This window comes from Peromyscus eremicus, chromosome X (assembly GCF_949786415.1).
Source record: "Peromyscus eremicus chromosome X, PerEre_H2_v1, whole genome shotgun sequence".
Classification (NCBI taxonomy): domain Eukaryota; kingdom Metazoa; phylum Chordata; class Mammalia; order Rodentia; family Cricetidae; genus Peromyscus; species Peromyscus eremicus.
The window spans coordinates 91,055,588-91,082,832 of NC_081439.1; positions in this window are offsets into that span (position 1 = coordinate 91,055,588).

Below are 27,245 nucleotides of genomic sequence, written 5' to 3' on the forward strand. Positions count from 1 at the left end.
ATATACATGATGTAATGCATAGTTCACAGTATAGACAAGCACGTCTCTCTGATTATGACAGCAAGCTTGCTATAGATAGAATTTCTTGACAGTTAAGCTAAATCTACAGGCACATAATTGAGCTGAGTATATTTAAAAAGGTTCAGTGTTTAAGTTGTCCCAGCTTAACCAGATGACTCCATAAACCAAGAGAAAATAATTTCTAATTCTCTGCCATTGAGGGGTCATGAGCCTGGGTTAATGAATTGGAGTCACCAACTCTCCGTCATGTCTGATTCATGAGCCCTGTCTAGATTCTGTTTAAAGTCTTCCTTATTCACCAAGGAGACTGTCATTTCCTCACACAACAAAAAAGAGAAAACCTAATGAGAACTAAGTGGAAAATGAGGAGTTGTTTCTTCTTCAGATTCATTTTGGCTTCAGAGTAGATGCACATGCTGTGGGCGTGTTTTGGAACCCTCCCTTCCCCTCTTCCCCCGAGTTACTTAGCTGGCTTATCCCATGGTGGTGACTAAGTTGGAGCAGTCCTCCTGGGTGTGCCTTTCTCTTCCTGGAGAGAGTTCAGAAGAAGCAAGATCAGATCATTTTGACCTGGAGCAGACTGAGGCTGGGTTTTTATCCCATTGTACCCCTTTCTCTTCAGGATTGCAAATTGTTAAGCTTCTAAAGGCTCTCAGTTTTTGAATATTGCTAGGATATCAAAAGATACAGTGAGAAACAGAAGGTTTTATTCCCATGGGGACTATTGTTGGATTCTACAGAATTTGGCTGCAAGTCTAGGATCCAGTTGTTATTTGTAGGGCACAGTTGAGAAAACATCCCAGTAGACCAGTTCTGAGCATATGTACATGTTGCTTCACCAGCATAAATCGAGCTGCATTGTAAGTGGAATTTGGAGTTGTTCGGCACACTTGCTCATCCTTGAGAACCCTGAATAACAAAGTGTAATGTCTGAACACCCAAAGCTTCTTAAGAAAAGCTCAACACTCCAGACTTTTAAAGATTGCTAGTTACTCACTGGCTATTACAATCGTGATTTGCATTTTCAAGTCTTTCTTTAGGCTTCTGCACTCTCCGGTTTTCTCTTGCCTGAGTTGTTTCAGTAAAGGGGAGTCAGACTTCTTTGTTTCAAAGCTTCCTTGAATTAACTTACCTCTTCAAGTTTTGTTATCCCCATTTTTTAAGAGTGAACAAACAGAGGGAGTAGCTGTGTGTTATGATTCGAGCATCTGGGTAATTTATCCTTTGGATAAAAAAGCAAAGTTCCAGAAACAATGGACAGACACAGTTTGTCAGTAATATCTTCACTTAATTTCACTAGTTTCCTACAAGAAGACTGAAGTCTTGAGTATAAAACGCTGTGATTCTAAGCCTCTATCTTCTTTCCACACTTAATGTCTGACTCCTTCAGGCTTCTGCTGTGTCCTCTCTCTAGAACCAATCATACTTATGGTCAGACTTAGATACTCTGGGAAAGGCATTAGGTTCATTTTGCTTTATGTGAGCGCTGATTTCATGTTCCAGTGGTAAGTGCCTTACTATACTTTACTAAGGTAAAGACACTTACTACATTGCTTTCTTATTTTAGCTTTGTCATAACTGGCAAGCACCTTCAGTTCCATTTATTTCTCTTGAACAGAAGTCCTATTATAAAGGACAGTGATTAGAGCTCTGATATTTGCTAACATGTTTTCTTGATATTTATTTTCTACCTGGATTTTTAAATGTCACTTACTTCTGGATAATTAGGTTTTTATGGGACATGGGGACATCTATTACCACTATTCATAATTTCAAAAGCTCTAATGTGTACTAATGGACCACTGGACAAATGATCATTGAGTTCCTGAAGAAAATTCCCTTTCTAATCTCTATATTTGGAGCTTTTAGGTTATGGGTGACTTTTCCTGGTTTTCCCCATGATAGATTAGAGCCTCAGAGGTCCAAAAAACACTGGCCTTGGCCAAGGAAAGAAATATCATATAGTTTATGGAAACGTTGACTCATCTGACCTTTTTGTGGTTGACTAATATGATTTTCAGGGTTATTTTTGTTCTCTTCTATTTACATTCTTAGTATCATTTTTGCTTGTTTTTCTCTCTTGCCTTTAAATTTCCTTCTTAATTTTTGCACTCTGTAGTTAATGACTGAGAAACAGAGTAAAGACTTTAGCATGAGGTTTTACCTGCTAATATGGGTTAATTCTGGCCTAAGTTGTGGAGTTTTGACTTAGAGGCCTAAAGAACTCACACTACAGTACTAGTTTCCCTAGTATTATAACCAGGATGTCTAGGAAAGAGTTGGGATGGGCGAAGGCCCTGGATGGAAAGCGAGAACCATTCTTTGTTTTCAGTATCTGCAGCACCTAGAAAAATTCCTGAATGCTCAGAGAAAAGTCTGTTAAATGATTAAATGACATTATGAACATTTCACATGGTAGTTTATCTAACTGACTCAGTTAATATTGTCTGCAGATTTTTAAGGCAGAAATTTCCAAGGCAGCTTTTTAAATAGATATTTTTCTTAGCATACAGAAGAGTAGGGCTGATTATGACATTTGGTATGTGTATATCCTTGTACATTGCCTGTATTCACACCCCATTAATGCATCTCTTCCTTTTCCTTCTTTCCCCTCCCACTGGTCCCTTTGGTTGTCTCTGTAGTCCGATTTCCACTTTAATCTCTCTCTGAGAGGGGAGAGTACAAGTGTAGATTGCAATTACAAGAGAACACACGCATTTACTTTTCTTTCTCTCCCAATACTTTCTTGCTACCTCTTCTTGTCCCTATAGACATTTTTAAAAATATTTTTATTTTATAATTAATTTAATTTTACATATCAGCCACGGATTCCCCTGTCCTCCCTCCTCCTACCCCCCAGCCTCCCACCCCAATCCATCTCCCATTCCCACCTCCTCCAAGGCAAGGTCTCCCCTGGGGAGTCAGCAGAGCCTGGTACATTCAGTTGAGGCAGGTCCAATCCCCTCCTCCCTGCACCAAAGCTGAGCAAAGTGTCTCAGCATAGGCCCTAGGTTCCAAAAAGCCAGCCCATGCACAAAGGACAGGTCCTGGTTCCACTGCCTGGGGGCCTCCTAAACAGTTCAAGCTCATCAACTGTCTCAGTTATCCAGAGGGCCTGGTCCAGTTCCATGGGGGCTCCTCAGCTATTGGTTCACAGTTCATATATTTCCATTAGTTTGGCTATTTGTCCCTGTGCTTTTTCCAATTATGATCTCAATATCTCTTGCTCATATAATCCCTCCTCTCTCTCACCAATTGGACTCCTGTAGCTCCACCTGGGGCTTGGCCGCGGATCTCTGCATGTGCTTCCATCAGTCACTGGATGAGAGTTCTATCATGACAGTTAGGGTGTTCAGCCATCTGATCACCAGAGTAGGTCAGCTCAGGCTCTCTCTTGACCATTGCCAGTAGTCTATGGTGGAGGTTTCTTTGTGGATTTCTGGGGACCTCTCTAGCACTCTGCTTCTTCCTATTCCCGTGGAGTCTTCATTTATCATGGTATCTCTTTCCTTGTTCTCCCACTCTGTTCCTGATCCAGCTGGGACCTCCCGCTCCCCTTAGCTCTCTTTCCCCCGACCCTCGTCCTCCATTACCCCCTCACCTCATCCCCAGTTTGCTCATGTAGATCTCATCCATTTCTCTGTTGTTGGGTGATCCCTGTGTCTTTCTTAGGATCCTCTTTACTAGGTAGCCTCCCTGGAGTTGTGAGTTGCAGTCTGGTTATCCTTTACTTTACATCTAGTATCCACTTATGAGTGAGTACATACCATGTTTGTCTCTCTGAGTCTGGGTTACCTACTCAGGATGATATTTTCTACTTCCATCCATTTGCCTGCAAACCTCATGATGTCATTGTTTTTCTCTCCTGAGTAGTACTCCATTGTATATATGTACCACATTTTATTTATCCATTCTTCAGTTGAAGGGCATCTAGGTTGTTTCCAGGTTCTGGCTATTACAAATAATGCTGCTATGAACATAGTTAAGCATGTGTCCTTGTGGTATAATTGAGCATTCCTTGGATATATGCCCAAGAATGGTATAGCCGGGTCTTGAGGGAGGCTGATTCCCAATTTTCTGAGAAAGCACCATATTGATTTCCTTTTATCCACTTACTCCGCCTTCTACTTTCATATGATATGAGAGAAAACACAAGTTTTTCAATTCACAGGCTTTTAGTATTTTCGTTGTTTCAATATTTGCCCAATCAAAGTGCTTAATGTTCATCCCTCTGTTTCTTTAGCACATAATAATAAAACACAACCTAGGTAATTAAACACAGTTGGATTTCTCCCTAAAAGAGAAGAGTTCCTAGTAATGTCAATCGTGGAAAACTCTGGGATAAAATGACAGCTTATATTTATAGCATTTGATAAAATCCCTGCTGAAAAATAATATCTCCTTCAATGAAGACTTGGATGGCAGAGGAAGAGCTAAGACATAGCTGAGTTCACCACTGGCTGGAGTTTTGACACAGCTTGGGTTCATATATCCAGTGGAGGCTCACACACACAGCGCAAAAATAGAAAGAGGATTATTTGTGGAGTGGAAGCAGAGCAGTGGGATCAGGGAAGTGGATAAGAGAGGCTAATGGAGAGGTGAATATGAGCAAACTTCAATAATACACATCTATGAAATGCCATAAAGAAACTCAGTATTTTGTATACATACTAACAAGTTAATACTGAAAAGACCACCTTTGAAAAGATCCACTAAGAAACAGATTCAAAGAGGTGAAGTGACAGTCTATCAATTTTCTATCTAGACTGTGGGCTAAACTCGAACTTGGCTTTCCTGGCTCCCCAGTTCAGAGCTCTTTGGATCTCCTCCTGTTGCCATCTTAACAGAAATTTTCCTAGGCTAACTTGGCTCTTATGACTGTCTCACCACAGCAATTTTGTATCTTTCTCACATTATAAACACTAGTGGAAAAGTAGAGATTAATGGTGCATATACCATCATCCTTCAACTGATTACAGAACCAAAATGACCATGTGTACATATAGTTAGAGAAAAGATATCACCTTTCCTCAAAGTAGCCACATGTTCATGAATGACCAATCCACTTAGCTAATTGTGTTGCAATATAATTTATCAATTTTGAAAGCATTGTAATATATTTGTTTCCTTTAGTTTGTTCCCAAACAATTATGAGAACTTTTACTGCCCTTAAGTGCCATATACCTGTAGTAAGGTCTTCAGTGTCCCCTTACTGCCATGAATAATTAACAAACATTTAGTTTTCTACGTAAAGGACACTCTTGTAGGAACTGTACTTGTGTGTAGATGGGGGATTATTTAATGAGAAAATTATCATATCATACATGGTCCTTGTCTTTACAGGCCTTAGAATTTGACTGAGGAAGGAAGGTTAATACTTAGGAAAGCAGCATGGTGTAGTGCACAATATACATACATAATCAGCACGCTAGTGTGAGTGTTATCAATTAATTGGAGGATAAAATGGTTTTAAAATTTAGGATTTTTTTATGAGCACAGAAACAGAGGAAAGCATTCCAAACTGGAGAAAAAGTAAAGAAAATATAGGAGAGGGAAGTTGAGGAGTTTAGGGATCAATAGTCTAACCAGTGTGAGTGGAAGAGACAGTTTGTCTGGGTTGTGGTAAGCTCAGCTCAAATTCAGCTGCTACACCAACCCTCCCTTCCCTCCTTCGCCAACTCTCATGCAATATGACGTCATCTATATTAGTCAAGTTTCTCTGAAGAGACTGAATTGATAGAATAAATACATATATTAAAAGGGGAATTTATTAGACTGACTTGCAGGATGCAGCCTGAGTAATCCCACATTGGCAGTCTCACACCAGGGAAGCTGAGACTCTGGGTAATTGTTCAGTTCACAAGTCTGGATGCGTTAGTAGTGCCAATCGAGTGCTGAAGGCTTGAAGGATTCCTGGAGAGCTGGTGGTTTTTAGTCTGTGTTGGAATGCTGAAGAAGGTATTTGAATACTGGTGAGGGAATACTTCAGCAACAGCACAGATGAACTTGCCAGTGAGAGTGAGAGCAAGCAGGCCAAAAGCAAAGCTTTCTTCTTCTATGTCGTTTTACTTAGGCTGTTACAAGAAGGTGCCACCCATGTATAGGGTAGGTAATCCTGCTTGCAATAATCTTATCAAGAAAATCCCTTATAGGAGTACCAGCCACTTGGGTTTCAGTTGATTCCAGATGCAGACAAGTTGTCAATCAAGATTAGCCATCACAAGTCCACCCCTTGTCAACTTGACACAATCCTCCCCCAAATAATCATCGTTAGGTCCAACACAGCAACCTGTGGTAATAATATCTGTTCTAGTTTGATTCTCTCTTGCTGTGATAAATACTGATCCAAACCAACTTGGAGAGGGAAAGGTTTATTTAGATGACAGGGTAGAGTCCATCATCAAGGGAAGCCAAGGCAGAAACTCAAGTCAGAAACCTGGAGGCAGGAACTGAAGTGGAGACCATAGAGAAACACTGCTTACTGGCTTGTTCTCTATGTCTTGCTTAGTTTGCTATTTTGCACAACCTAGGACCACCTGCACAGGGCTGGCCTTCCCACACAAATCATTACTTTTAAAAAATGCCCCATATGGAAATCTGATGGAGGAAATTCCTCAATTGATGTTCCCTCTTCCCAGATGACTCAGTTTATGCCAACTTGACAAAAAATACAACCAGAACATCAACCAATGACCTTCTTCACAAAACTAGACTGAAAACCACAATCCTAATGGGGTTTAGTGTATGAGTGGGGCCATTTCACTTCACAACTGCCAGAAATAACCAGAGTCAATTGCATTTGAAAAACGGATCAACCGCTTTACTATTGCCTATTAAATCAATATGAGTATCCAAAAAGCACACTGAAATGACTGTTTTTCCTCCCCTCAAATGAGCACTGCTGTTAGCGATCGTAGGGAAGGTCCTAGAAACAGTTTGGAAACTGCATGCTAGACCTAATTGCCTTAGGTTTTAAAAGGGCTAATTTATCTTTCTCATTTACAGTCAAAATTGAGTAAAAGGGAAGAGTTGCTCCTAAATAATGACAAGAAAATACCTACGTTTTTAGACAACAAACTGGCTGTTGGTGGAACTACTTCATCTCATAAGGAAGCTGTGTATGATATCATGTTTGGGCTAATTTTCCCCCTACTATTCCCACTATGCTTGAGACCATTTGTCAAGCCAACAGTTGGGGAGTTTTCTTCAAGTAAACTCCAGTGCTTACTCACAAATAAGCTCTGCCTCAGTGGCAAGGTATTTCATCTGAAGACGAGCATCTTACATGTGTGTGAATACATTTCCCATGATTATCCCAACAGCTGCATTTTGATGATCTGCCTAGGGAATAACTGTCAATGGATAAAATGCAGGCAGCTCATCTCATCGGTGAATAATGTGCTGTGTGGTTCCAGTATGTGGAAAGGGACCTCTTAGATCCTCTTTGCCTGGAATGATTTCCAGGGAAGAATGAGTGACCAAGACTGCTGATACTTTTTCTGAAAGAAACCCCCATGTCTTTGACAATTGCCTCAAGTGGCTTATTTGGGGATAAGCTTGCCCATAATATAACATGACGGATTATATAGTCGTTCAACTGTTCCTTTGTCTTCCTGTTGGTGTACATCAGTGTTGTCAGTGTTTCGGTGAAAATGTCAAACAGCAAAGGAACATGATCTTCATATCTCCAGTCTTTGGAGTTCCCAGTACGGGACAAAAACATCTTTCCTTCACATCAAAGTAGACCATTGAGTTGCACTGGGACACATTTTGGACAATATGACTAGTTGTGTCAGAGACCAAATTGCACATGGATGGAGGAATGGCTTAGCTAAAGAGATCGTGTTAGAACTAGTAGAAAATGTTCAGCTATTTCAAGGATCTCATGAGAATCAAATTAGAAAAAATGGTAACTGTTCTTCATTATGTAACAGGATACAAATTTGGAGAGACCTGAGTTTCCACAGTTTACAGAAGTAGAATTTACATTTGATGGCCAAATTCTTTTTTGTATATTCAGGGCTAAAAATTGATGTTGCTTTCTCTGTAAATTGAGGATTCTCAACATCATTTAGAGGAGAAATTGCTGTGGGTAAAATTCCTTGGGCCTTTGTATTATTTATATGCCCTCTAGGAGTGCTGGAAATGTCATTTGTAGGATTCTCACTAGGTAGAGGCTTCATGAACAACTCACATCCAAGAAATGTCCTTTGCAAGCAAGCCCATGTGTGAAACTAATGGCTGCCTATGTCATATTAATCCGGTTTTATTTCTTTAGTGGTTAAGTTCCTTCATAAGTGAGTGATGTAGTCTGAAAAAAATCTTTCCGGTATTTTTGACTAATTTATTCAATTCATGCATTCACCATAGCTATTCTTTTCTATTTTTGTAGTTCATCTTAGTATCTTGTGGTAGGTTTTAGTAATGCCCTCCATTTGTTCATCAGTTCTGGTCCATGTGCTTGTATAGTCACCTGCCACACTATCTATGTCCTTAGCTATGTGATTTCTGTTGTCGCATTGGGACTCTAATACATGTAGTTAGACCAGCGATTTGAAAACTGCTTGCCTTTGAGGCATTTGCTATTTCACTGTCTATAGGTGTCCTGTGTCCTGTGAAAGATGTCAATGAAGAAATCTTCTAATTGGTTAAATAAAGAGAACCATGTGGCCCAGTCATCCCTATTACCACAGCTAACAGCCATCATAGTGCCTGATATACGAATGAGGCTGTTTTAAAGAGCCTAGCAAATAACCAATTGCAAGTTCACCATCATAGCATAAAATGTTACAGTAGAACTAAAGAGACAATAACCCATAAGCCTTAGACTTCACATTTTAAAAATATTTACACTTTTTGAATACACTACTGTAATGATATCCATTTTCACTTTTTTTTTTAAAAAAAATTTGAGATCAGGTCTCATATAGTATAGAATGATGTATGTCTACTGTGTAACTGAAGTTGCCCTTGAATTCCTGATTTTCCTATTTCTGCTTTCCCAAGGCTAGAAGTACATTCATGCCCATCTTTCCATTTTCAAATAAAGCATCTGCAGGAACTTAGAGAAAAGTAGTTGTCTACAATATGAAGTTGATATCAAATTTGGGTATAAAATTCTACGTACTTTTTTCCCCTCACATTTTTAAAGCAGGTGAGCGAATATATTAATAAATCTAATTAATACCAACACAGAGTTTTCCCTTATTTGATTAATTCCCCCTAAATTTTACCTTTTAAAATACATTTTGTTTATGCAATGGCTTCAGGACATAGTCATTAGTACTCCACTTTAGGAGGAGGTGTGAATGCAATGTAAAAGAATCCTCAAATAGTTCTATCACTTCAGATGTGGGAGAAATTACACCTTAGTTTAATTAATTTGTGCCAGTTTTTTCAGCAATAAATCAAATAGGCATTCCAAAATGTTAATCCCTATAATTGTCAGCTCACATCAGTTCTCATAGAGGAAAAATGAAAAAAATATTTAAACTCAAAATATTAAAATTTGTTAGCCAGCAATTAGACTTTCTATGGCCCATGGAACAAATAGAGTGTTTAGAGCTATAATTACTTGGCAAGAGGAAAAAAGATGATGTTTTGAGGAAAAATATAGTTTCTTTCAAGTGAAAAAAAGTGAGGAACCCCCACAAAGGTCATTCTAGTTACCTTAAGACAGAAGCACCAGGTCCAAGACTAGGATGAAGCAAGTGGGTCCAGAACAAATCACACACTCCTTGGATTGTATGAGGCCATGGCTGACCATTTTATGAGCCTAGAGAGAGTGCTTCCTTTAGTGCTATCACTAAGTAGTTCATTTCACCTCCTTAGTGAGGTGTGAACAAATGGAGGCCATTACTACATCAGTTGGCCTTGAAGCCCTAAGGTGAACTACACAAATAGATAAAGTCTGTGGTGAATGTATTAACCGAATGAATTTTAGATGAGAGATGAGCAGAGAAAGGGGGGGGGTCTCTCCACTGGCCCTAACAGCCATTGCACTGGCCACAGAATTATGAGTCAGATAAATGGTTGTTGTTGCAAATCAGAAAATCTGAGGGTGATTTTTTATTAATGAATTATTTTTTTCTTTTCTCATGTACTACATCCCGATCGCAGTTTCCCCTCCACGCACCTCACCTCTACCCCCAACCCACTTCTCCTCTGTTTCCCTTCAGAACAGAGCAGGCCTTCCAGGGAACCCTGAATGTGCAGGATCTTGGCTGATCTTGGAAGCTAGCAAGACTGGGCCTGGCTAGTACTGGGATGAGGCAGTAGATAGCTAACTATTTTCTGTACTCCTCTTTAGGATGACAGACTAAACCTCCTGCAGGAATCTAATCCAGTCAGTTAATGACTCCCTGATCACAGATCCCCTGATGTGTTGGATCAGTGGATAAATTAAAAGTTCCTCACACAATCCACAGATTTCAAATCAGTGCTCACTCTTAATTTGCTGTAAGATGGCATATCATTCTTTAGAAAGAGTGGTACCTGGTAGACAAGCAGTGAGACTTTTTTTTTTTTTTGTAATTTTCAGCAATGGAGAGTTTTCCATTACTGTCCTCATATGTGGTTGCTTTTCATAACAGCACTCACTACACCTGGCAAGTCCTAATGAGCCCACATTCATAATCTTGGCCTCCTCAGCAACACTCATTAACCTCTGGAATGAAAGTGATCCCTTTTGCTGCTTAGACCTACAGTAAACATAAGGATTGTTTGGGCTTAAGCGAACATTTGTGTCTTGTCAGCTGTCTCCCTGGTCATCTTGTATTATGAAACTCAGAGAGGCCAGATTAACTTGACTCAGTATCTGTTTATTTCATGAAAGAAAAAAATACAAATGACAATAATATCAATTATAATTTCAAAATTTCTCTCTTGTAAAGAAATGGTAATAAAAAATTAAGATTTAAAGGAACATAAATCCTGAGATAATACCTAGTTCACTTTTCAACAATGAATTTGAAGTAAGATGGTGCTCTTTTTGAAAAAGAAGTTTTCTCATATATGAGATGCATCCTGTATTTTTTGGTATATAGAACCTAAAGAAAGAAATGAAAGTAGAGTGGAAACTAGTAAGAACACGAAGGAGACAGATTAGAATGGGGTTAAGGATGAATGGTGGGTGGTGCTGGATGTGATAAGAATATTTCATATACATGTGTGAGCATATTCTAATGAAATCATTTGTTTTGTACAATTAACTCTGTGATAACAAAACGCTGACCCACAGTCCCTTGGAATTCAAGCAGCTTCTATGCTTTGACGGTTTTGGATTCCTTGGAATTCATCAGTGTTTGGCTTTTGTTTATAATTACCTCAGGGGAAGTATGGAACAAGTGATCACATCTTAGAAATTTCAGAAACTCAAAGGTTGTTCACCTTTTGTGTTAAAGGAAGACTCTTCTTTTCATGTGCCTTTTCCCATCTTTTCTTCTTTCAGAGACTTTTTTATATCTTATATTTTCCAGAAAAAGTAATAAAAAAACAAATTCAATATCCATGAGCTGACATTTAGGCATGTTGAGATAGCTTTTTTTTCCTAACCAAACCTTGCCTAATCCTGAAACTATGTTCTCCCTTCAAAACAGGGTTAATTGCTTCTTGTGTATGCTCCCAAACAATTCTATTTCTATGTACACAATATGTATGTACCCGTGGTTGCTCACACATATATCATACCAGAGCATATGTTTCTTCAGAATGAAATGGTGTCTCATTTTGCTTTGTATCCTGTGCATAATGCTTAGATATAAAATCTGCTCAGTAAATTTGGTACATGTATGATCCATGCAAGAATGGGGCTGAGATGAAGCCAGAGAAATATTATGACCCTTTAGGGAAAATAATAGAGAAGTTAAGAGAAAAGGGCAGTAGAATGAGACTGGTTCCAGTCTGCAGCTCCAAATTACACTAATAGTGGATGTGACCTTAGGCAAATTATTTAATCTCTTGGGAACTCTTATCCTTTGTCACATCACAGGAAGCCTGGCTCATAGTAAACACACAGTAAAAAACCCCAGTAGTCTCTTTGAATAGTGGTAGTTGAAGAGGCAGAAACCACAGAATCTATTTGGATTTCTACATGAGGTCAGTTTTTACTGTGGGGGGTCAGTGCATCGGGACAGGTGTGACAACAGGAGAGTTCTGCTTTCACAGGAAGTGTAAATGTTGTATGAATCACTTTCAATGGTTTCCCTCAATGATTGAATGAAAATAGCCATTATCTAGGGCTAGATTATATTTCACTTAGCAGAACTTGTCTGTCTATCTAATTTGGGTGACTTTCTTGTGCTTCAAAACTACCAATAGATCAGAGTATTTTTGACATCAATAGCCTAGAACCAAGTTGGAGTGGTCGAGTGCTGTCCTTTCAAATAGTAATTTCTAGGGAAAATGTGTACACTAAAGTGGCAGTTACTGCCCAACTACTTTGGACTTCTCTTTGGAGAAAAACCTTTAGAATGGGTTTATGAGCCCCATAAGCAACCAAGTTCTTTCTTCATGTTTCAATTTAAGTTATACACACCCTGTGTGATGAACATACCGGTACTCTGTCATCTGATCCCACCATTGGCACTGGCCTTTGGCCTCAATTCCACAACATAGTTTCCAAAGAACCCAGCTTCCACTGTGACAGACTGTTTAATCAGTGGAGAGAAAGAATTTTTCTCTTGTACATATACTGAATGATTCTGGGAATCGAGAACTGGTGTGTGTTATTTCCCATTAAACCTTGGTGTATTGGATTAACCGTTTTAAGAATGGAAAATTCCTTTAAGTATTTTTACTTCATTTTTGATAACCAAAAGATATTTCTTTCACTTGTAGTTTTAGGCTAATATCTTCAACTTTAAAAAACAATGTATGTTGTTGTAACAAAATAAAAGCTGTGTACATCTGGTGAGACGGCTCAGCTGGCAAAAGCCTGAAGATCCAGGTCCAATCCCTGGGTCCTACATGATGAAAGAAAAGAACTGACTCCTGAAAGTTGTCCTCTGACACACACATACACAGAGAATAATTTTTAAAAATAAAGCATGTATGAAATAAAAAATAGTTTCACCTTTCTCCTCAAATTATATTTTACAAAGTTAATAAATATTGTTAGTTTTATATATTTATTTCCCCACATTTCTATATGTACACATATATAAAAGTGTAGTGCTCATTTTTTGTTTTCAAGATAAATCACACACACACACACACACACACACACACACACACATTTCTACAATTTATTTTTACCTAATAGCTCCTAAGTGGTCCTTAAGTTTAATTACTGTACATTTAATTCACGAAAAATACCTGAAGTATATTCCACTAAATGAATGTGAGCTAAACAATTTACCATTCTCCTAGTAGTAGATTTTTTTGGAGCCACTATATATCACAGTGTATTGCACCTATAGCATTCCTACAAACTTTCAATTCTGTAGAATACATCTATTACAATCAGAAGGTTGTATCATATGGATTTAAGACTTTTGTAGCTTCCTTACTTCCAGAATAGAAGTATTGAAGCAATACAACAAGTCTACAAGCAACACTGAGATGAGAGAGTAAAAATGAGGCAAAATTATTAAGAAGTTGGTGAATGAGAGACTACATTTCCTAGAATTGTCTCTGTAAGAAGCTAATTCTGTGGGATGTAAAGAGGGTACATGAGTCCAATGGCTGAACATAAGGATATTTCCTGGTCATACTGTTTCTGTGTGAACTTCAACAAATCAGAACCTTAATGTCATCAACTGATAAAGTAGGGTTAAACTTGTTTAGAAGATAGAATAAGATGATACACCCCAAAATACTTAGTACAAGGTTTATGTTACTGTGGCTTCCTTTTATTCTTTAAGCAGCCAACCCTCCAAGGAGCGTAGTCTACCACCACCACCATAAGGGGAAGTAGAAAAAGAAGCAGACACTTATCATATTCTGGATTTTCTCTTTCTATCAACCAGTAATTGATGGGAATGTCTTTCTGTGTGCTGTGAATATATGTGGCTCTGATTGGTTGATAAATAAAATGGTGATTGGTCAGTAGCCAGGCAGGAAGTATAGGTGGGATAAGCAAACAAGGAGAATTCTGGGAAGAGGAAGGCTGAGTCAGGAATCACCAGCCTGCCGTCCAGAGAGCAGCATGTAAAGGCACACGGGTAAAGCCACAGAACATGTGGCAACATATAGATTAACAGAAATGGGCTGAGTTTAAGTGTAAAAGCTAGTCAGTAGTAAGCCTGAGCTAATGGCCAGAGTTTAAAAATAATATTAGCCTGTGTGTGTTTATTTGGGTCTGAGGAGCTGTGGGACTGGAGAGTGAGAGATTTGTCCTGACTGTGGACCAGGTGGGACACAGAAAAACTTTCAGCTACAAGTAATATCAGTGAATTTATGCCTCTGGAGAGTACTTTGGAAAATAGAGTGTATGGAAAGAAAGAAGAAAGAGTTTAAAGATATAAAGGACCCTTTGGTTCCAGTGTGACATAATAATGATGTCTATTGCTTTCAAAACTTAGTGCAAGTAACATAATCTGAGTCACAGTCTATAAAATGAGGCACATGGACTGGCCAACTTGCATTACCTGCTTTGTAAGGTATAGGAAAGGAAAGAGCTCTGTAAACTGCCACCACTAGACTGACCTCAAGGATGAAGATCACTGTGGATCCAGATGCATGAATGGGTAAAAGAGATGGTCCCTGGTTTGGTGAGTTCAAGAGTGTGGCCAGTAAGTCATCAGGATTACAGTGATTAGGACTGGCTTTCATACTTATAGAGGTGCCTGTGATTTGCAGTAGAATACATCCAGGGTCTTCCGATCCCCTCTAGGTCTCTGGGCAATTTTATCACTATAATTAGTCTCTCAAACAGGGGTATTTCTCTAGATCGGTAGGAGAAATCTGAGGAAGCACTCCACAATCTACTGTTTAGTTCCCGGTTTTACATAATTTGTTACTTTTCTTACTCTAGACTGGCAGAACTCAAATTCAAATGTATTTAGTTCACAGTATTTCAATGGCTACAAACAATGTGCAGTATTTTCTTTACATGGTCTTTCTGAAGGCAATCTTCAGAAAAGGTAACACTTACCTGAAATGAAAGGCTGATGGAGAAGATTGTTGAGGCTGGAGAGACTTCTTAAATACCCCTAAAATCAGATCAGAAAGGTGACTTCTTGTTCTTTTACAAAGTAGGCCAGGCACAGGCTCAACTTAATTTTTCCACTGCCTGTTGTTCCCAGACACACACAGCCAGTGGAAAGACTATAAACAGAGAGCATGTGACTGGCCCTTGTCTGTAACATTTTGGCTGGATGTTGAGCTTCCCAGCCTTGGAATGGCTTACTGTGTTCTTCATCAGTAGCTTTCAGTATTCTTCTTCCAAGTGGTCTAGATGCTTGATTAGAATAGTGGAAAGAGCAGTGGGCTGGGAATTGAGACCCAGAGGCCCTGTCTGTGCTACTGACTCACTCTGACGCAAAGCAAACCACGACCTCTTTTTGAACCTCAGTTTTCTCATCCGTTACACAAGGCATTGCAACTGGGGTGATCTCAGAGTTCAGGTTATGGTTTTACTTATTCTTCTTCACCTCTCACATCAGAGTCATCCTCATTCCATCTTCCTGCATGGAGCACATCCATTTAGGCTAATTGCAGGATGTTGGAGAGCTGTCCAGGAACATCTGAAACATTGGAAGATTCATTTGAAATTAATCAGACATAACAGAACATGCAGGTGGTTGCTCTTTCCCTTCGACTCCTGGCCCCTGGGATTTTGCATCCTGGAAGGTGTTCATAGGCCACAGCTGCAGAGCACAGCCTGTGGATTGTTGCCCAGAAGTGCAACCTCTGTGAATGGGAGGGGCGAGGGCAAGAGAGCTCACTTGGTTGGATCTTCCCCGAGGGGTGAGGAGAGAGAATGTTGATGGAAAGGGTACAGGGCAGGGGTCAGAGAATCCAGACATAATGACAGTATGACCTGAGGTCACAGCCTTCATTTATTGACCCCTGGTTTACTTGGATTGATGTCATAAAGGAGACTTTCTCATGTTGTCTTACTCTAATCTTCCAGACATTTCCAAATATGCTGGTGCTTGGGGTCACACAGACATATATTCATAGAGCGGTCTGGCACATTTTTTGTTTCTCATCTGCTTCAGCATTTTCTGCTATTCTGCTGGACCCTCCTTTGAGCATTCAAATTTTGGAGACTTAGTATGTGTTGCTGTCAACCCAACTCACTGCTTCCTCTGGGGGAATCATTTTCTCTTTCAAAATTCATCTCAAATGTACATTCTTGGTGAAATCTCCTGCTATTTTTGTACACCAAGTTGTTTACTTCCTCTTTTATGTTTCCACAGGATTCTGGGAATTGTTTTACAGTGTAGTCAGAAGGCTGCAAGTTTTACAGACGTAAGGACCACAGATTTTGGTGCTAAGATGATGCTAGCAATAGTAATAGATAATATTTTTAAAAAAATCTCGATTTCAGTATTTTAACAAGTAAACTTCCTTTTTATTCACACACACACACACACACACACACACACACACACACACACACACACACACACCAAGTTAGTGATAGCAGAGACATTTGGTAATGCTACATATTCCACTACAAGAAACTATTCTGGTCCCATACTGACCCATCTTTAACATGTGGTTTCTGAAGTCTCCTCAAGTTTCTATATCTAGCTCACTAATGGGAGAGAAGAGAGAAGATGCTACACCTCAGGGTTTTTTGTTTTTAATAATAAAGTTTTAAAAAAGTTTTATGTGTATGGGTGTTTTTGCTCTAGTGTTTAAGTGTTATGGCTTGCAGAGTCCAGAAGAGGGCACTGGATCTCTTGAGACTGCAGTTATAGATGGTTGTGAGCCACCACATAGGTGCTGAGAATCAAACATTGGCCCTCTGGAAGAGCAGCTGATGCTCTTAACTACTGAGTTGTCTCTCTAGCCCCATGTATGTATGTATGTATGTATGTATGTATGTATGTATGTATGTATGTATTAATGGGCCAAGTCTGTAAGTGACACATGCCACTTCTGCTTACCTTCTATTTGCTGGAACTCAATCACATAACCATATATAACTTCCAAGAAAGCTGATAAACTTGTTCTGGTTGGGTACTGTTGAAAGGGATGGGAAGAATTTTGGTAAACACATGTAGAAGCCAGGCTTCTTTATTCACAATTGAATGCCCAAATGCCCAGGACTGAGCACAGTGACTGGGAGGTAATGCCTGATTTGTGCTTAAAATTCTATCACATAGTTGTGAACTCATGATTTAGTATCTTTGTAACTTCATCAAGCAATCAAGCACAGGCTCAATGGATATTGTTTGGTAACTGCTGTTATTGGTGTGTCTAGGGGTTACAGAAAAGGGTGGGGGGAAGTCTTATAGGGACAGGTGAATCCCTAGAATCATCAGGTTGATTCTTCTCCCTTCCTCAAAGCTCCCGATCTCCAAGACTTTGCCCTGGCTTTATCTAATCCACAGACTTACCTACTCTTCAGACATTTGGGAATCTAACCACAAGTTCTTATTAAGCTAGAGACACTTTCTGGATCACTGAGCTTCTCTCTATGTTAAAGCCTATCTTATTCTTTAATTTGCATCATAAAAATGGACTCCATTTCCTTTACCTAAAAAAAGAGGGCTCCCATCCAGCCACAGACTGTATATGGCCATTTCACTTTAATCAGAAAAGGAACGGGTTTGTTTTACTTTTATCTCTAGTGAGTCCAAAATCTGACAGATTTCCTCTATTTGGCTTCTTCACTTTCCCTGAACTACCTCCTGACTTTTTCCTCTCCACCTGAGGGCTCTAGCCACTTGGAAAAGTTCTCATATGCTCATCTATATGAACGGTTATAAGAAATATGGTAGTTTCTTAGCCTAGTTGTCTGTTATCCATATTCTATTGGGGGGTGGTATGTGGTGTAAAGGTCCTTTTCTGGGAAAATAACCGAGTCAGGCCAGAGCTGCTAGTCAGCATTAGCAAAGGGCAGCTGCCTCCTTTGCTAATGGACTCCATTTTTGTAGGCTTGGCTTTTTTCTTTGTCAGCTCCAAGTGCATTTTAGCTACCTCCTTCCCCATTATGTTCCTAGGTAGAGAAGTGGAGGTGAATGATACGAGGGAGATGGAAATATCCATTCAGCATCATTGTTATAAATGCCTCACAGTGCTGCTTTCTGCTTTACCCTGGTGTAATACAGACTAGTTGCGGTGCTTTAGCCATTCAGCATGTTTTGTTACTTGGAAATCCATTTCTGGAGCCACAAAGAGCACATTGCCTAATAGTGGCCTGGAAATGAGCTCTTGCAGCTCTTAGAACTTCTCATCATGTAAAGGGCTCTTCAACCACATGGTACTCTGTCTTGGAGACCTTTTCACTGTGAGAGAAAGAGAAGTGACAGCGTGGAGGGTAATTAGAATATGCCAGTGTTTCTGAACAGGTCTGGAGCATTATATAACATGGGGTGGCAGGAGGTTTGGCTGAGTCGAACAAAAAGATTTAAGGTCAGAAGTTGGATAGGGTTAGTCAAGAGAAAATCTGTAGTATTACCAGTTAGTCTTTGAGAGATCACAACCTTCCTGCCCTGAGGCCTCCTTTTTTTCTTCAAGGTGATTTGTCTTTTTTTGTGCTCATCCGGTGCAGGGCCATGTTCCCTTCAACCCTCTCCTCTCATCTTTTTCATCATACTTGCTCAGGTTATTCCCCTCCCTATTAAAGCAGCAGCTGACATGCCCTGTGAAGCCATTCTCTGTGTGTTTGTGAACTACAGGTGTCTGAAAGCCTGACTCTGAGCAAGCAGAGGAGGGGCTACTAGACTTCAGGGGGCAGCTGCCCTTTGCTAATGCTGACTGGCAGCTCTGGCCTGACTCGGTTATTTTCCCAGAAAAGGACCTTTACACCACATACCACCCCCCCAATAGAATATGGATAACAGACAACTAGGCTAAGAAACTACCCTATTTCTACCATATTTCTTATGACCATTCATATAGATGAGCATATGAGAGCTTTCCCAAGTGGCTAGAGCCCTCAGGTGGAGAGGAAAAGGTCAGGAGGTAGTTCAGGGAAAGTGAAGAAGCCAAATAGAGGAAATCTGTCAGATTTTGGACTCACTAGAGATAAAAGTAAAATAAACCCCTTCCTTTTCTGATTAAAGTGAAATGGCCATATACAGTCTGTGGCTGGATGGGGGCCCTCTTTTTTTTGGTGAAGAAAATATTTGCCAAAACTCAAGTCTTTTGCCAAACTCAAGTCTTTTGACCAATGTAGTGCAAAGTGTAGTTGTTGGGGCCATTTGTGAATGAATAAGAACTGGAGAAGCTGGGGTGTGTATCTTTCTCCTTTCAATGAAGGTTATACTTGACATCAGAAGAAAAACAAAGGGCAGCAGAGCTTGTGGAGAGATGAAAATCATGAGATGAAGGAAGTGGTGGTGGGGCTTCTGGTTGGGAAGAAATAAGGGGGGAGAGAGAGAGGGAGAGGGAGAGGGAGAGGGAGAGGAGAATGAGGATATGAATCTAAATAAGTTGGCTCCAGATACACTTTTCCCTTAAAAGAGGAGGGAAATGTTTATTGGTATTAACCATGAAAATAAAGGGAAGTCTAATAAACACCATAAGTTCTCCTTTCAAAGTGTTTGTGTCAAATGTCTCCTTAGTCTGTGGTATAGTATTAAGAAGACCGGGGGGGGGGGGGGAGGGGAGATCTCAAGGTTGTTTACTAGGAAAAAGAAAAGAAAGAAACAATAATACCAGTTTCAAGAGTAATGTGCTTAATATAACCATTGGGGAAACGTTGCTTGAAATGAGCTTTCCTGCTTTTGCTGTGAAAGCCTCCTCTGACTCAAAAGAGAGTCCATAATGCTAGCATGTTACAAAAAAAAATGTTGATGGGTTGGGTACATACGCTAATCCTGTTATGAACAACTTGGTAGGCAAGCTTGACTTTGTTGTGAAATGCTCTCAGCCACCATCCCACGTCTTGGAAACTGAAATTATTGAGGGTATAATTGATCCCTTTGCTACCCAGACTCACCATGTGAGTATTAAAAAAGCAGACCTTTGGCTCTGACTCTACATCAGCCTGGCTGATTTCCAAGAAAGGAACTCTTACTCAAGTTAAAGGAAAAGGACAAGATAAAATTTTCTTTGTTTTTTTATCTTTGGGAAGCGCCCACTTAATAGAACAAAACAGTTCTCCTTATTTAAGCAATGGTAGAAAATTCTATACTAAGACATTTCTGGTTATTACCCAAAGGAAAGATAGCTCACAGTTCCCAAGTTTGCCACTTAATGAATGTGTAACTAGACAAGGTTCTTAACTGGAATGATTTGTTTTCTTTGTACAAGTAGGCTAAGGATAATAGAACCTATATCACATAACTGTTACAATGTTTAATGATATAAGTGAATGCATTCAGTAACTACTAACTGTAGTAATTATAAAATAACTACATTAAAATAAATCTATATAATACTATATATCAATATGACCTGAAAATGCATAGACTGGGCTGGAGAGATGTCTCAGTATGTCCAGTGCTTGCTGTACAATGTGAAGACCTGGGTTCAGATTCATGAGCCCATACACAGTTTGACACAGTAGTGCACATCTGTAAACCCAATATTCCTAGAGTAGAATGGGAGGAAGAGACAGACAAGAGACTTTCCAGAAGCTTGTGGATCAGCTATACATAGACAATGACAAACGACAAAAGACCATGTGATAAAAAAAGTAAAGATGAGAACTGAGGTTGTCCTTTGACTTCTTCTATGGCTTGAACACAGTGGCAACCATGCATTCACACTCATACATGTGTGTACACACACACACACACACACACACACACACACACACACACACTTGCACACACACACTGACTAGAAAGTGAGTTCACATATCAAAAGAGCCAGTATAGAAAAAGTGTCATTTTTCTTCGAGTTTATATGTACTTTTAGTGTAATTATTATAAAAATACAAGTAAGATATGTAGTAGACATATGCAAGTTTATTCTAAGACTTGTGTGGAAATCCCAGGTCCTGGTATAGATAAAAAGATTTCATGAAAGAAAGTGGGAAGATTACAATATTTTCCTCTAAGACCTTTTATATGGCTAAACCAATAAAGATTACCATCTTTCAAATGTAGATGGAATGTAGATCAGAATAATAAAATAGACAAATCACACAATTATACTCAAAATGGTGTTGAAAAGGTTGCAAAGTAATTCATGGGAGAAAGATAACTCTTTCAATCAGTAATGACAATATAGCAAATGATGAGAGGGATTTGACCTAAACTTCAAACAAAATTAGAAAACTTGCTCTACTACTTTAGATATTTTTAGTAATATGAAAAATTAACTCCAAACAGATTATAAAAGTAAATGTAAAATATAAAACTATAATAACACAGGAGGGAAACTATTCCAGGTAGGAATAGGAAACAGTTCTTAGACTTGATCCATAAAGGGTAACTTGATAAATAAAATCTAAATCAAAGCTGCAAACCACATATCCCACAAAGAGCTGGATCTAGGGTATACAAAAAAAAAAACATTGTTCAAACTCAACAGTAAAATGAAGAACAATGGATAAAAGGCACCAAGAAGATTTCACCAAAAAGTAAATACAGAACTCGGTGCATAAAATGATATTAAAAAAGTACCTAACCAGCAGGAAATGGGAATTAAGACCACAGTGAGATATCTTTTTTCTTTTTTTTCAGACAGGATTGCTCTGTGTATCCCTTGCTGTCCCGGAACTCTCTCTGTAGACCAGGCTGGCCTCGAACTCTTAGATCCTCCTCCATCTGCTTTCTAGTGTTGGGATTAAAGGTGTGTGCCATCACTACCCAGACATTTTTTTTCTTAAAAAAAAAAAACCAACAAAACGAAACTATAAGAATGGCTAAAATAAGAAGTTGTGGTAAAACAAATAGTAGCAATTATGTAGAGAAACCGGATGATTGCTACTTTGCTTGCAACAATGTATAATCAAGTATTGTATGGCCACTCCAGAGAATAGTGGGCAACTTCTTGGAAAGGCAAGTGTTGTGATATTCCCTTACACAGTCATAGTGTCAGTTACCAATTATAAGAACTTAATGTGGTTACAACTGCTTTATCCATTCTACTGCTGTCTAGACTTTTCAGTTAACTCTGAAATTTCCTTGGTGACATTTTTTCCTTCAGCAGATAGTTTCATATTGACATAGTGATTCATTGCTGTGTCCCTTCTAACTTTTTTAAACAGGACCTCATCCTTGCTTTGTTTTTTAAGGTATTGACAGTTTTTTTTTTTTTGAAAAAAAAAAAACAACGAATACAGCCCCTATTGCATACTGAGTAATATTCCTGTCCCTGAAACTCATATGCTTGTCTTTACTCCCAATTAGGTGGAACTTAATCCAATAATAATGGTGTCCTCTTAAGAACAAGTCACCAGCGAAACTTCTGTATGTGCTTGAGAACAGAGGCAAAGGCTTGTAAGGACATAGGAAGTAGGAGAGCTTGTTGCAGCAAAGAGAAGTGGCTTCCCAGGAAGCAGCTAACAGTTCTTCAACAAAATCTCAATCAAATTTCAGTTCTTTTGTTCTTTAACAAAAATCTCAATTGTTTGATTTTACCAGTGAAGACTCAGAAGCCAGATGCTGCGGTGAAAGCCTGCTATTTCAGAGAGGCAGAGAAAGCACCCAGCTGACATTCCTCCTCAGCTGATGTCACCCAAGTCCCCTTTCTCCTATGCCATCTCAACCCAAATCCTCAAACTGAATGTCCCTCCTTCCACTTCCTGTTCATTTCTCTATCCGTCCTCCTGACTTTATCTTACTCTCTATGTTTTTTTTCTTAATAATCCTATGTTCACTTCCTGTCAACTGGTTGCTTGCTCTACCTCTTGATCTATGGTTGACTTTATTTAATCCTGTTTACAGTATTCAAGCAGAAAGCTCTTGGATTAAGGGTGTGTGCTATGGCTGAGCCACACCACAACAAGAAACAGGTTTTTCCAGTAAATAATGCAATCTTGGGATTCACAGTGTGATCAAATATCCTGCAACATGACAGGGCCTCGATCTTTGACTGTCAAACCTCCAGAATTATGAGGAATTAGTATTTGGTAAGTAACATCATTCCCATCTGGGACATTTTGTTATGACAGCTTCAACAGGAGGAGGTGGAAAGAATTGAAGCATCAGGACATGGAGAGATGTTTTACAAAAAGACATCTTCTGAATGTCACAGGCCATTGTACTCATGAACTCACTTGAAGCTGTGGCTACCTGTATAACAGCTGCACAAGATTGAGTCAGTCAACTTTCATCAAGAAATAGGTAAGGGCTCCTGAGGTTCCAAACCCTCCCTGAGTGACTATCAAGAGTTGATGGTGGAGGGAGAAGAGGTGTCGCTTTCTTCAGCAGTAACTATAGATAAGTTACCCATGCTCCGGTAAACAACCTCCAATCCATGCTCATGCTAGCAACCCTAGTTAAAGTCAGTGGGACACACACACACACACACACACACACACACACACACACACACACATACACACACACAGACGAGGACATGAAAGGTGGGGAGTTTTTAGGAAGAAGGAGAGTTATAGCAGAAGAGAGGATAATAGGGATGGAAAAGATCAAAATTCATTGAGTTAATTACATTTTATGAAACTATCAAATAACAAAAAATAAATTATTCCCCATTTGGGCTGTCCTTGCTATTTCCTGACTAGTAAACACTAGTAATGACAAGATACCATATAAATGAGGCTGAGTTTCCCTCAAAATCCCACATAAGGAAGCACACAATGATCATTTATTCTGCTTAGGTGAAGCAAATTGTGGCTGCTTGGTTGAAGGATTATCTGTTCTCCACTATGAAGTTGCTACTTTCTCTTTAGTGAACAGTATGAAATTGGGAGAATGGCATTTTGAGAACACGTAAATATCTCGGAGTTACCACATTGGGTTCTTTATATATTCAAATCTTTTTTTTTTTTTTTTTTTGGTTTTTTGAGACAGGGTTTCTCTGTGTAGCTTTGCGCCTTTCCTGGAACTCACTTGGTAGCCCAGGCTGGCCTCAAACTCACAGAGATCCACCTGGCTCTGCCTCCCGAGTGCTGGGATTAAAGGCATGGGCCACCACCACCCGGCTTCTTTATATATTCAAATCTTAACTATCACTCCTTGATGTTGCCTTCTTCAACCATGTCTGCCTGGTGAGGCCTCTTTCCTTTTTGCTCTCAATTGTACCCCATGTCTATTTTCTTTACAGCATTTGTGCTAATTTGTGAAAATCTATTAATTTGCATGTTTGTTAATGCCTATAACACATGCCCACATCCTGGTCCACAATGCTTTCAAAGCTTCAATTAAACAGTAATTCGATACAGCCAACCTCTTCTCTGCCTCTTGGTCTTTTCTTCTACTGGCCACAGTTTTTTTCTTCATTCATAAATAATTCTCTTTTTGCCACAAGCAGGAGAAACAGTTATAAAAGGACAAGGCTATGTCATTGGAAAAAAGTAAGCAAAGTTCAGCATCCTTCAGTGAGTATATGAAGAACTGGGAAGCAGGAACAGCTTCAGACTACAATCATAGAGTTTGTGTCAACTCACAACCTTTGAATTAGTTTTGCACTGGAATTAGCATATTACAATATTTTAACCCCACTGAATGAAATTTGATTGATGGGTGCCAAGGTGCAAGAGTCAACAGGTAGGCAGTGGAGATTCTCATGATGGTTGCCATGAAATGTAGTTGACATTTAACACCTTTGGAATGGCTTTCCTTGTAGACTGTTAAACTGTGCACTCATATTTGATGTTTGTTCCTACTGTATCTATCTATAAATGAAGCATACTTCCTTACCCTTTTCAAATCAGACTTAGGCATGTGGCTTGCTTGGGCCAATGAAATATGAACGAAAGTGGAATAGGTGACATCTATAGAGAGGCGTGAAAATCCAGGACTTACTTTTTCCATATGCTGTGTTGACTTGCAACAGTACTTTATCAGCTATGATCCCAGAATGATGGCAGTTAAGAGCTACTATGATCATATGCCTACCCAATGCTCTCCCACCACTCTATGCTGTACATGTGGTTTAAGCAAGAAACAAACATTTATTCTAGGCCACTAAAATTTTGCTATTACTTCTTACTGCTTGTAAAATTTCTAAAGATGCCTGAAGAGTGATTTTTAGCAATGACTTGTAACTGGCACATGATAACACTTCGGTGAGTTGGGGCTGAGAGAGCAATGTATTTATTGCTTTGATTCTGTTACAAATACTGTAAAATCCCAAGTCACAGAACTAGGTGTGAGAGGTGGTCCTTCCTCTTAAAACAAAGCCTGTTCTGTGACTAAGCACCCTCTCTCTCCCCTTTTGCCTTGCTTCCTGGGTAATAAGAGAGAACCTCTGAGCCCCCCCCCCCGAGGTCCTAGTTGAGTGGCTGTCAGTTCTTTATGGAAAGCATATTGTAAATCTTCACTTTCTCTCATCATAAACCAGTGTGAGAGTTGGCATCTGCGCTGCAAGTGGAATTTTCTGCTTTTAGTGATTTGACACTTTGGCCCTTTTGTTACAAATCCAGTTTTAATTTTCTTAACATAGTCCAGGCACAGCACATAAACCCCTGCACCCTGGGGAGGTTTGTATGGTCAGTTCCATTAGAGGCTGGTTTTTCTTTCTTTCTTTTTTGACTTTGCTGAAATTGATTACAAGTGTTGCAACGAGCATGCAGGCGATTTCCTTGTCTGGCAGCGCAGGAACAAGGGAAACTGAGCTGTTGGAGCACACATTAATTGGTGAACTTGGAAAGTATTGTATGGGAAGGGTCACACCACATGGGTAGAAAACAAGGAGCTGCTGGCCAGTGCATTTTCTAGCTGCAAATTTGACATTTTCAGAGACCTTTATATTAAAAAAAATTGCAAGTGAAAATTGAATGTCCAAAAAACATTCAATGTATAGACGTCAGTCCTTATTTGATTTTCATTTTCAGCCTTCAGCATTTCCCACTTGACTTTGAAATATCCCTTTCTCTTGGCTTTGGTGACACCCCTTTCTTCTCCATCTCATCAAATCTTTCTAGTTTCTACTTGATCTCTTTTTGCTGGATCCTTTCCCTCTGCCTAGTTGTTAAATGTTGACATTCACCACCACTCTATCACCTGCTCTCATTGGTACCCTGTACTTGAGTAATTTCACCCATTTCCATGTTAGCTACAATGTCTATGTTATCTTTAAGACTCTGGACAATTTCCATGTAGAGTTGTCATATGCATATATCCAAATATCTACTGAACACCTTCATTTAGATGTCTCATGGGCATTCCTTCCCTGATGTGCTCTTTACCACCACAAGGGCACCATAGTCTACATGACTGCCACAACAGGAAACTATTATTCAAGACCACTATCCCTCCCTAACTATATCTAGCTAATACCTACATACTGATAACTGTTAAATCTCCCCATGAATGGGTTCCCATGAGTTTCCAGAAAGAAAATTCATGTTCCACAGGCATATCTTCCTTTGAGATAAGTCTTCACTATGTAACTCCAGCTGGCCTTGAACTCATGATCCTTCTGCTGCAGCCCCCTGAGTGCTAGGATTATTGGTATGCAGCACCAACCATGTCTTGGTTCTCCACAGGCACAATATGTTATTCCCAGTCTCCTAGTTTACTCCATTTGCTTCATTTCTGACTTAAATGTCATCATCTCTATACAGATCCTGCATTACTCCTCTATGAACTTATTTATGCTTTTCCTTCAGCCTGAAATGTTGTCTTCACCATCTGGAAATTTGCTTTTCATCCTTCAGAACCCAGAACTGATGTCACTTTCTTTGTGAAGTCTTCCATAGTATTCCTCATAATAATGACCTTATTCATCTGCACTCCCATAGCATATATACATATATAGCCCAAAGCATTTATCACATTATAAAAGCAGATTTTCATGTTTGTTTTTCTATTACACTTTTATAACAAATTGATTTTGTCATGTTTGTCTTTCCATTAAACTTTAAACTTCTCTGTAGCAGGTACCTATTAATCTTTCTTCCTCCAAGACCCAACAGCATGCTTGACACAAAGTTGGCTCTTAATGCAGACTTGTGGAATGAACAAATATGGAATGGGTTAGAGATTAAGTAGGTTTAAATGGAGACTGCTAAGAAATAATAC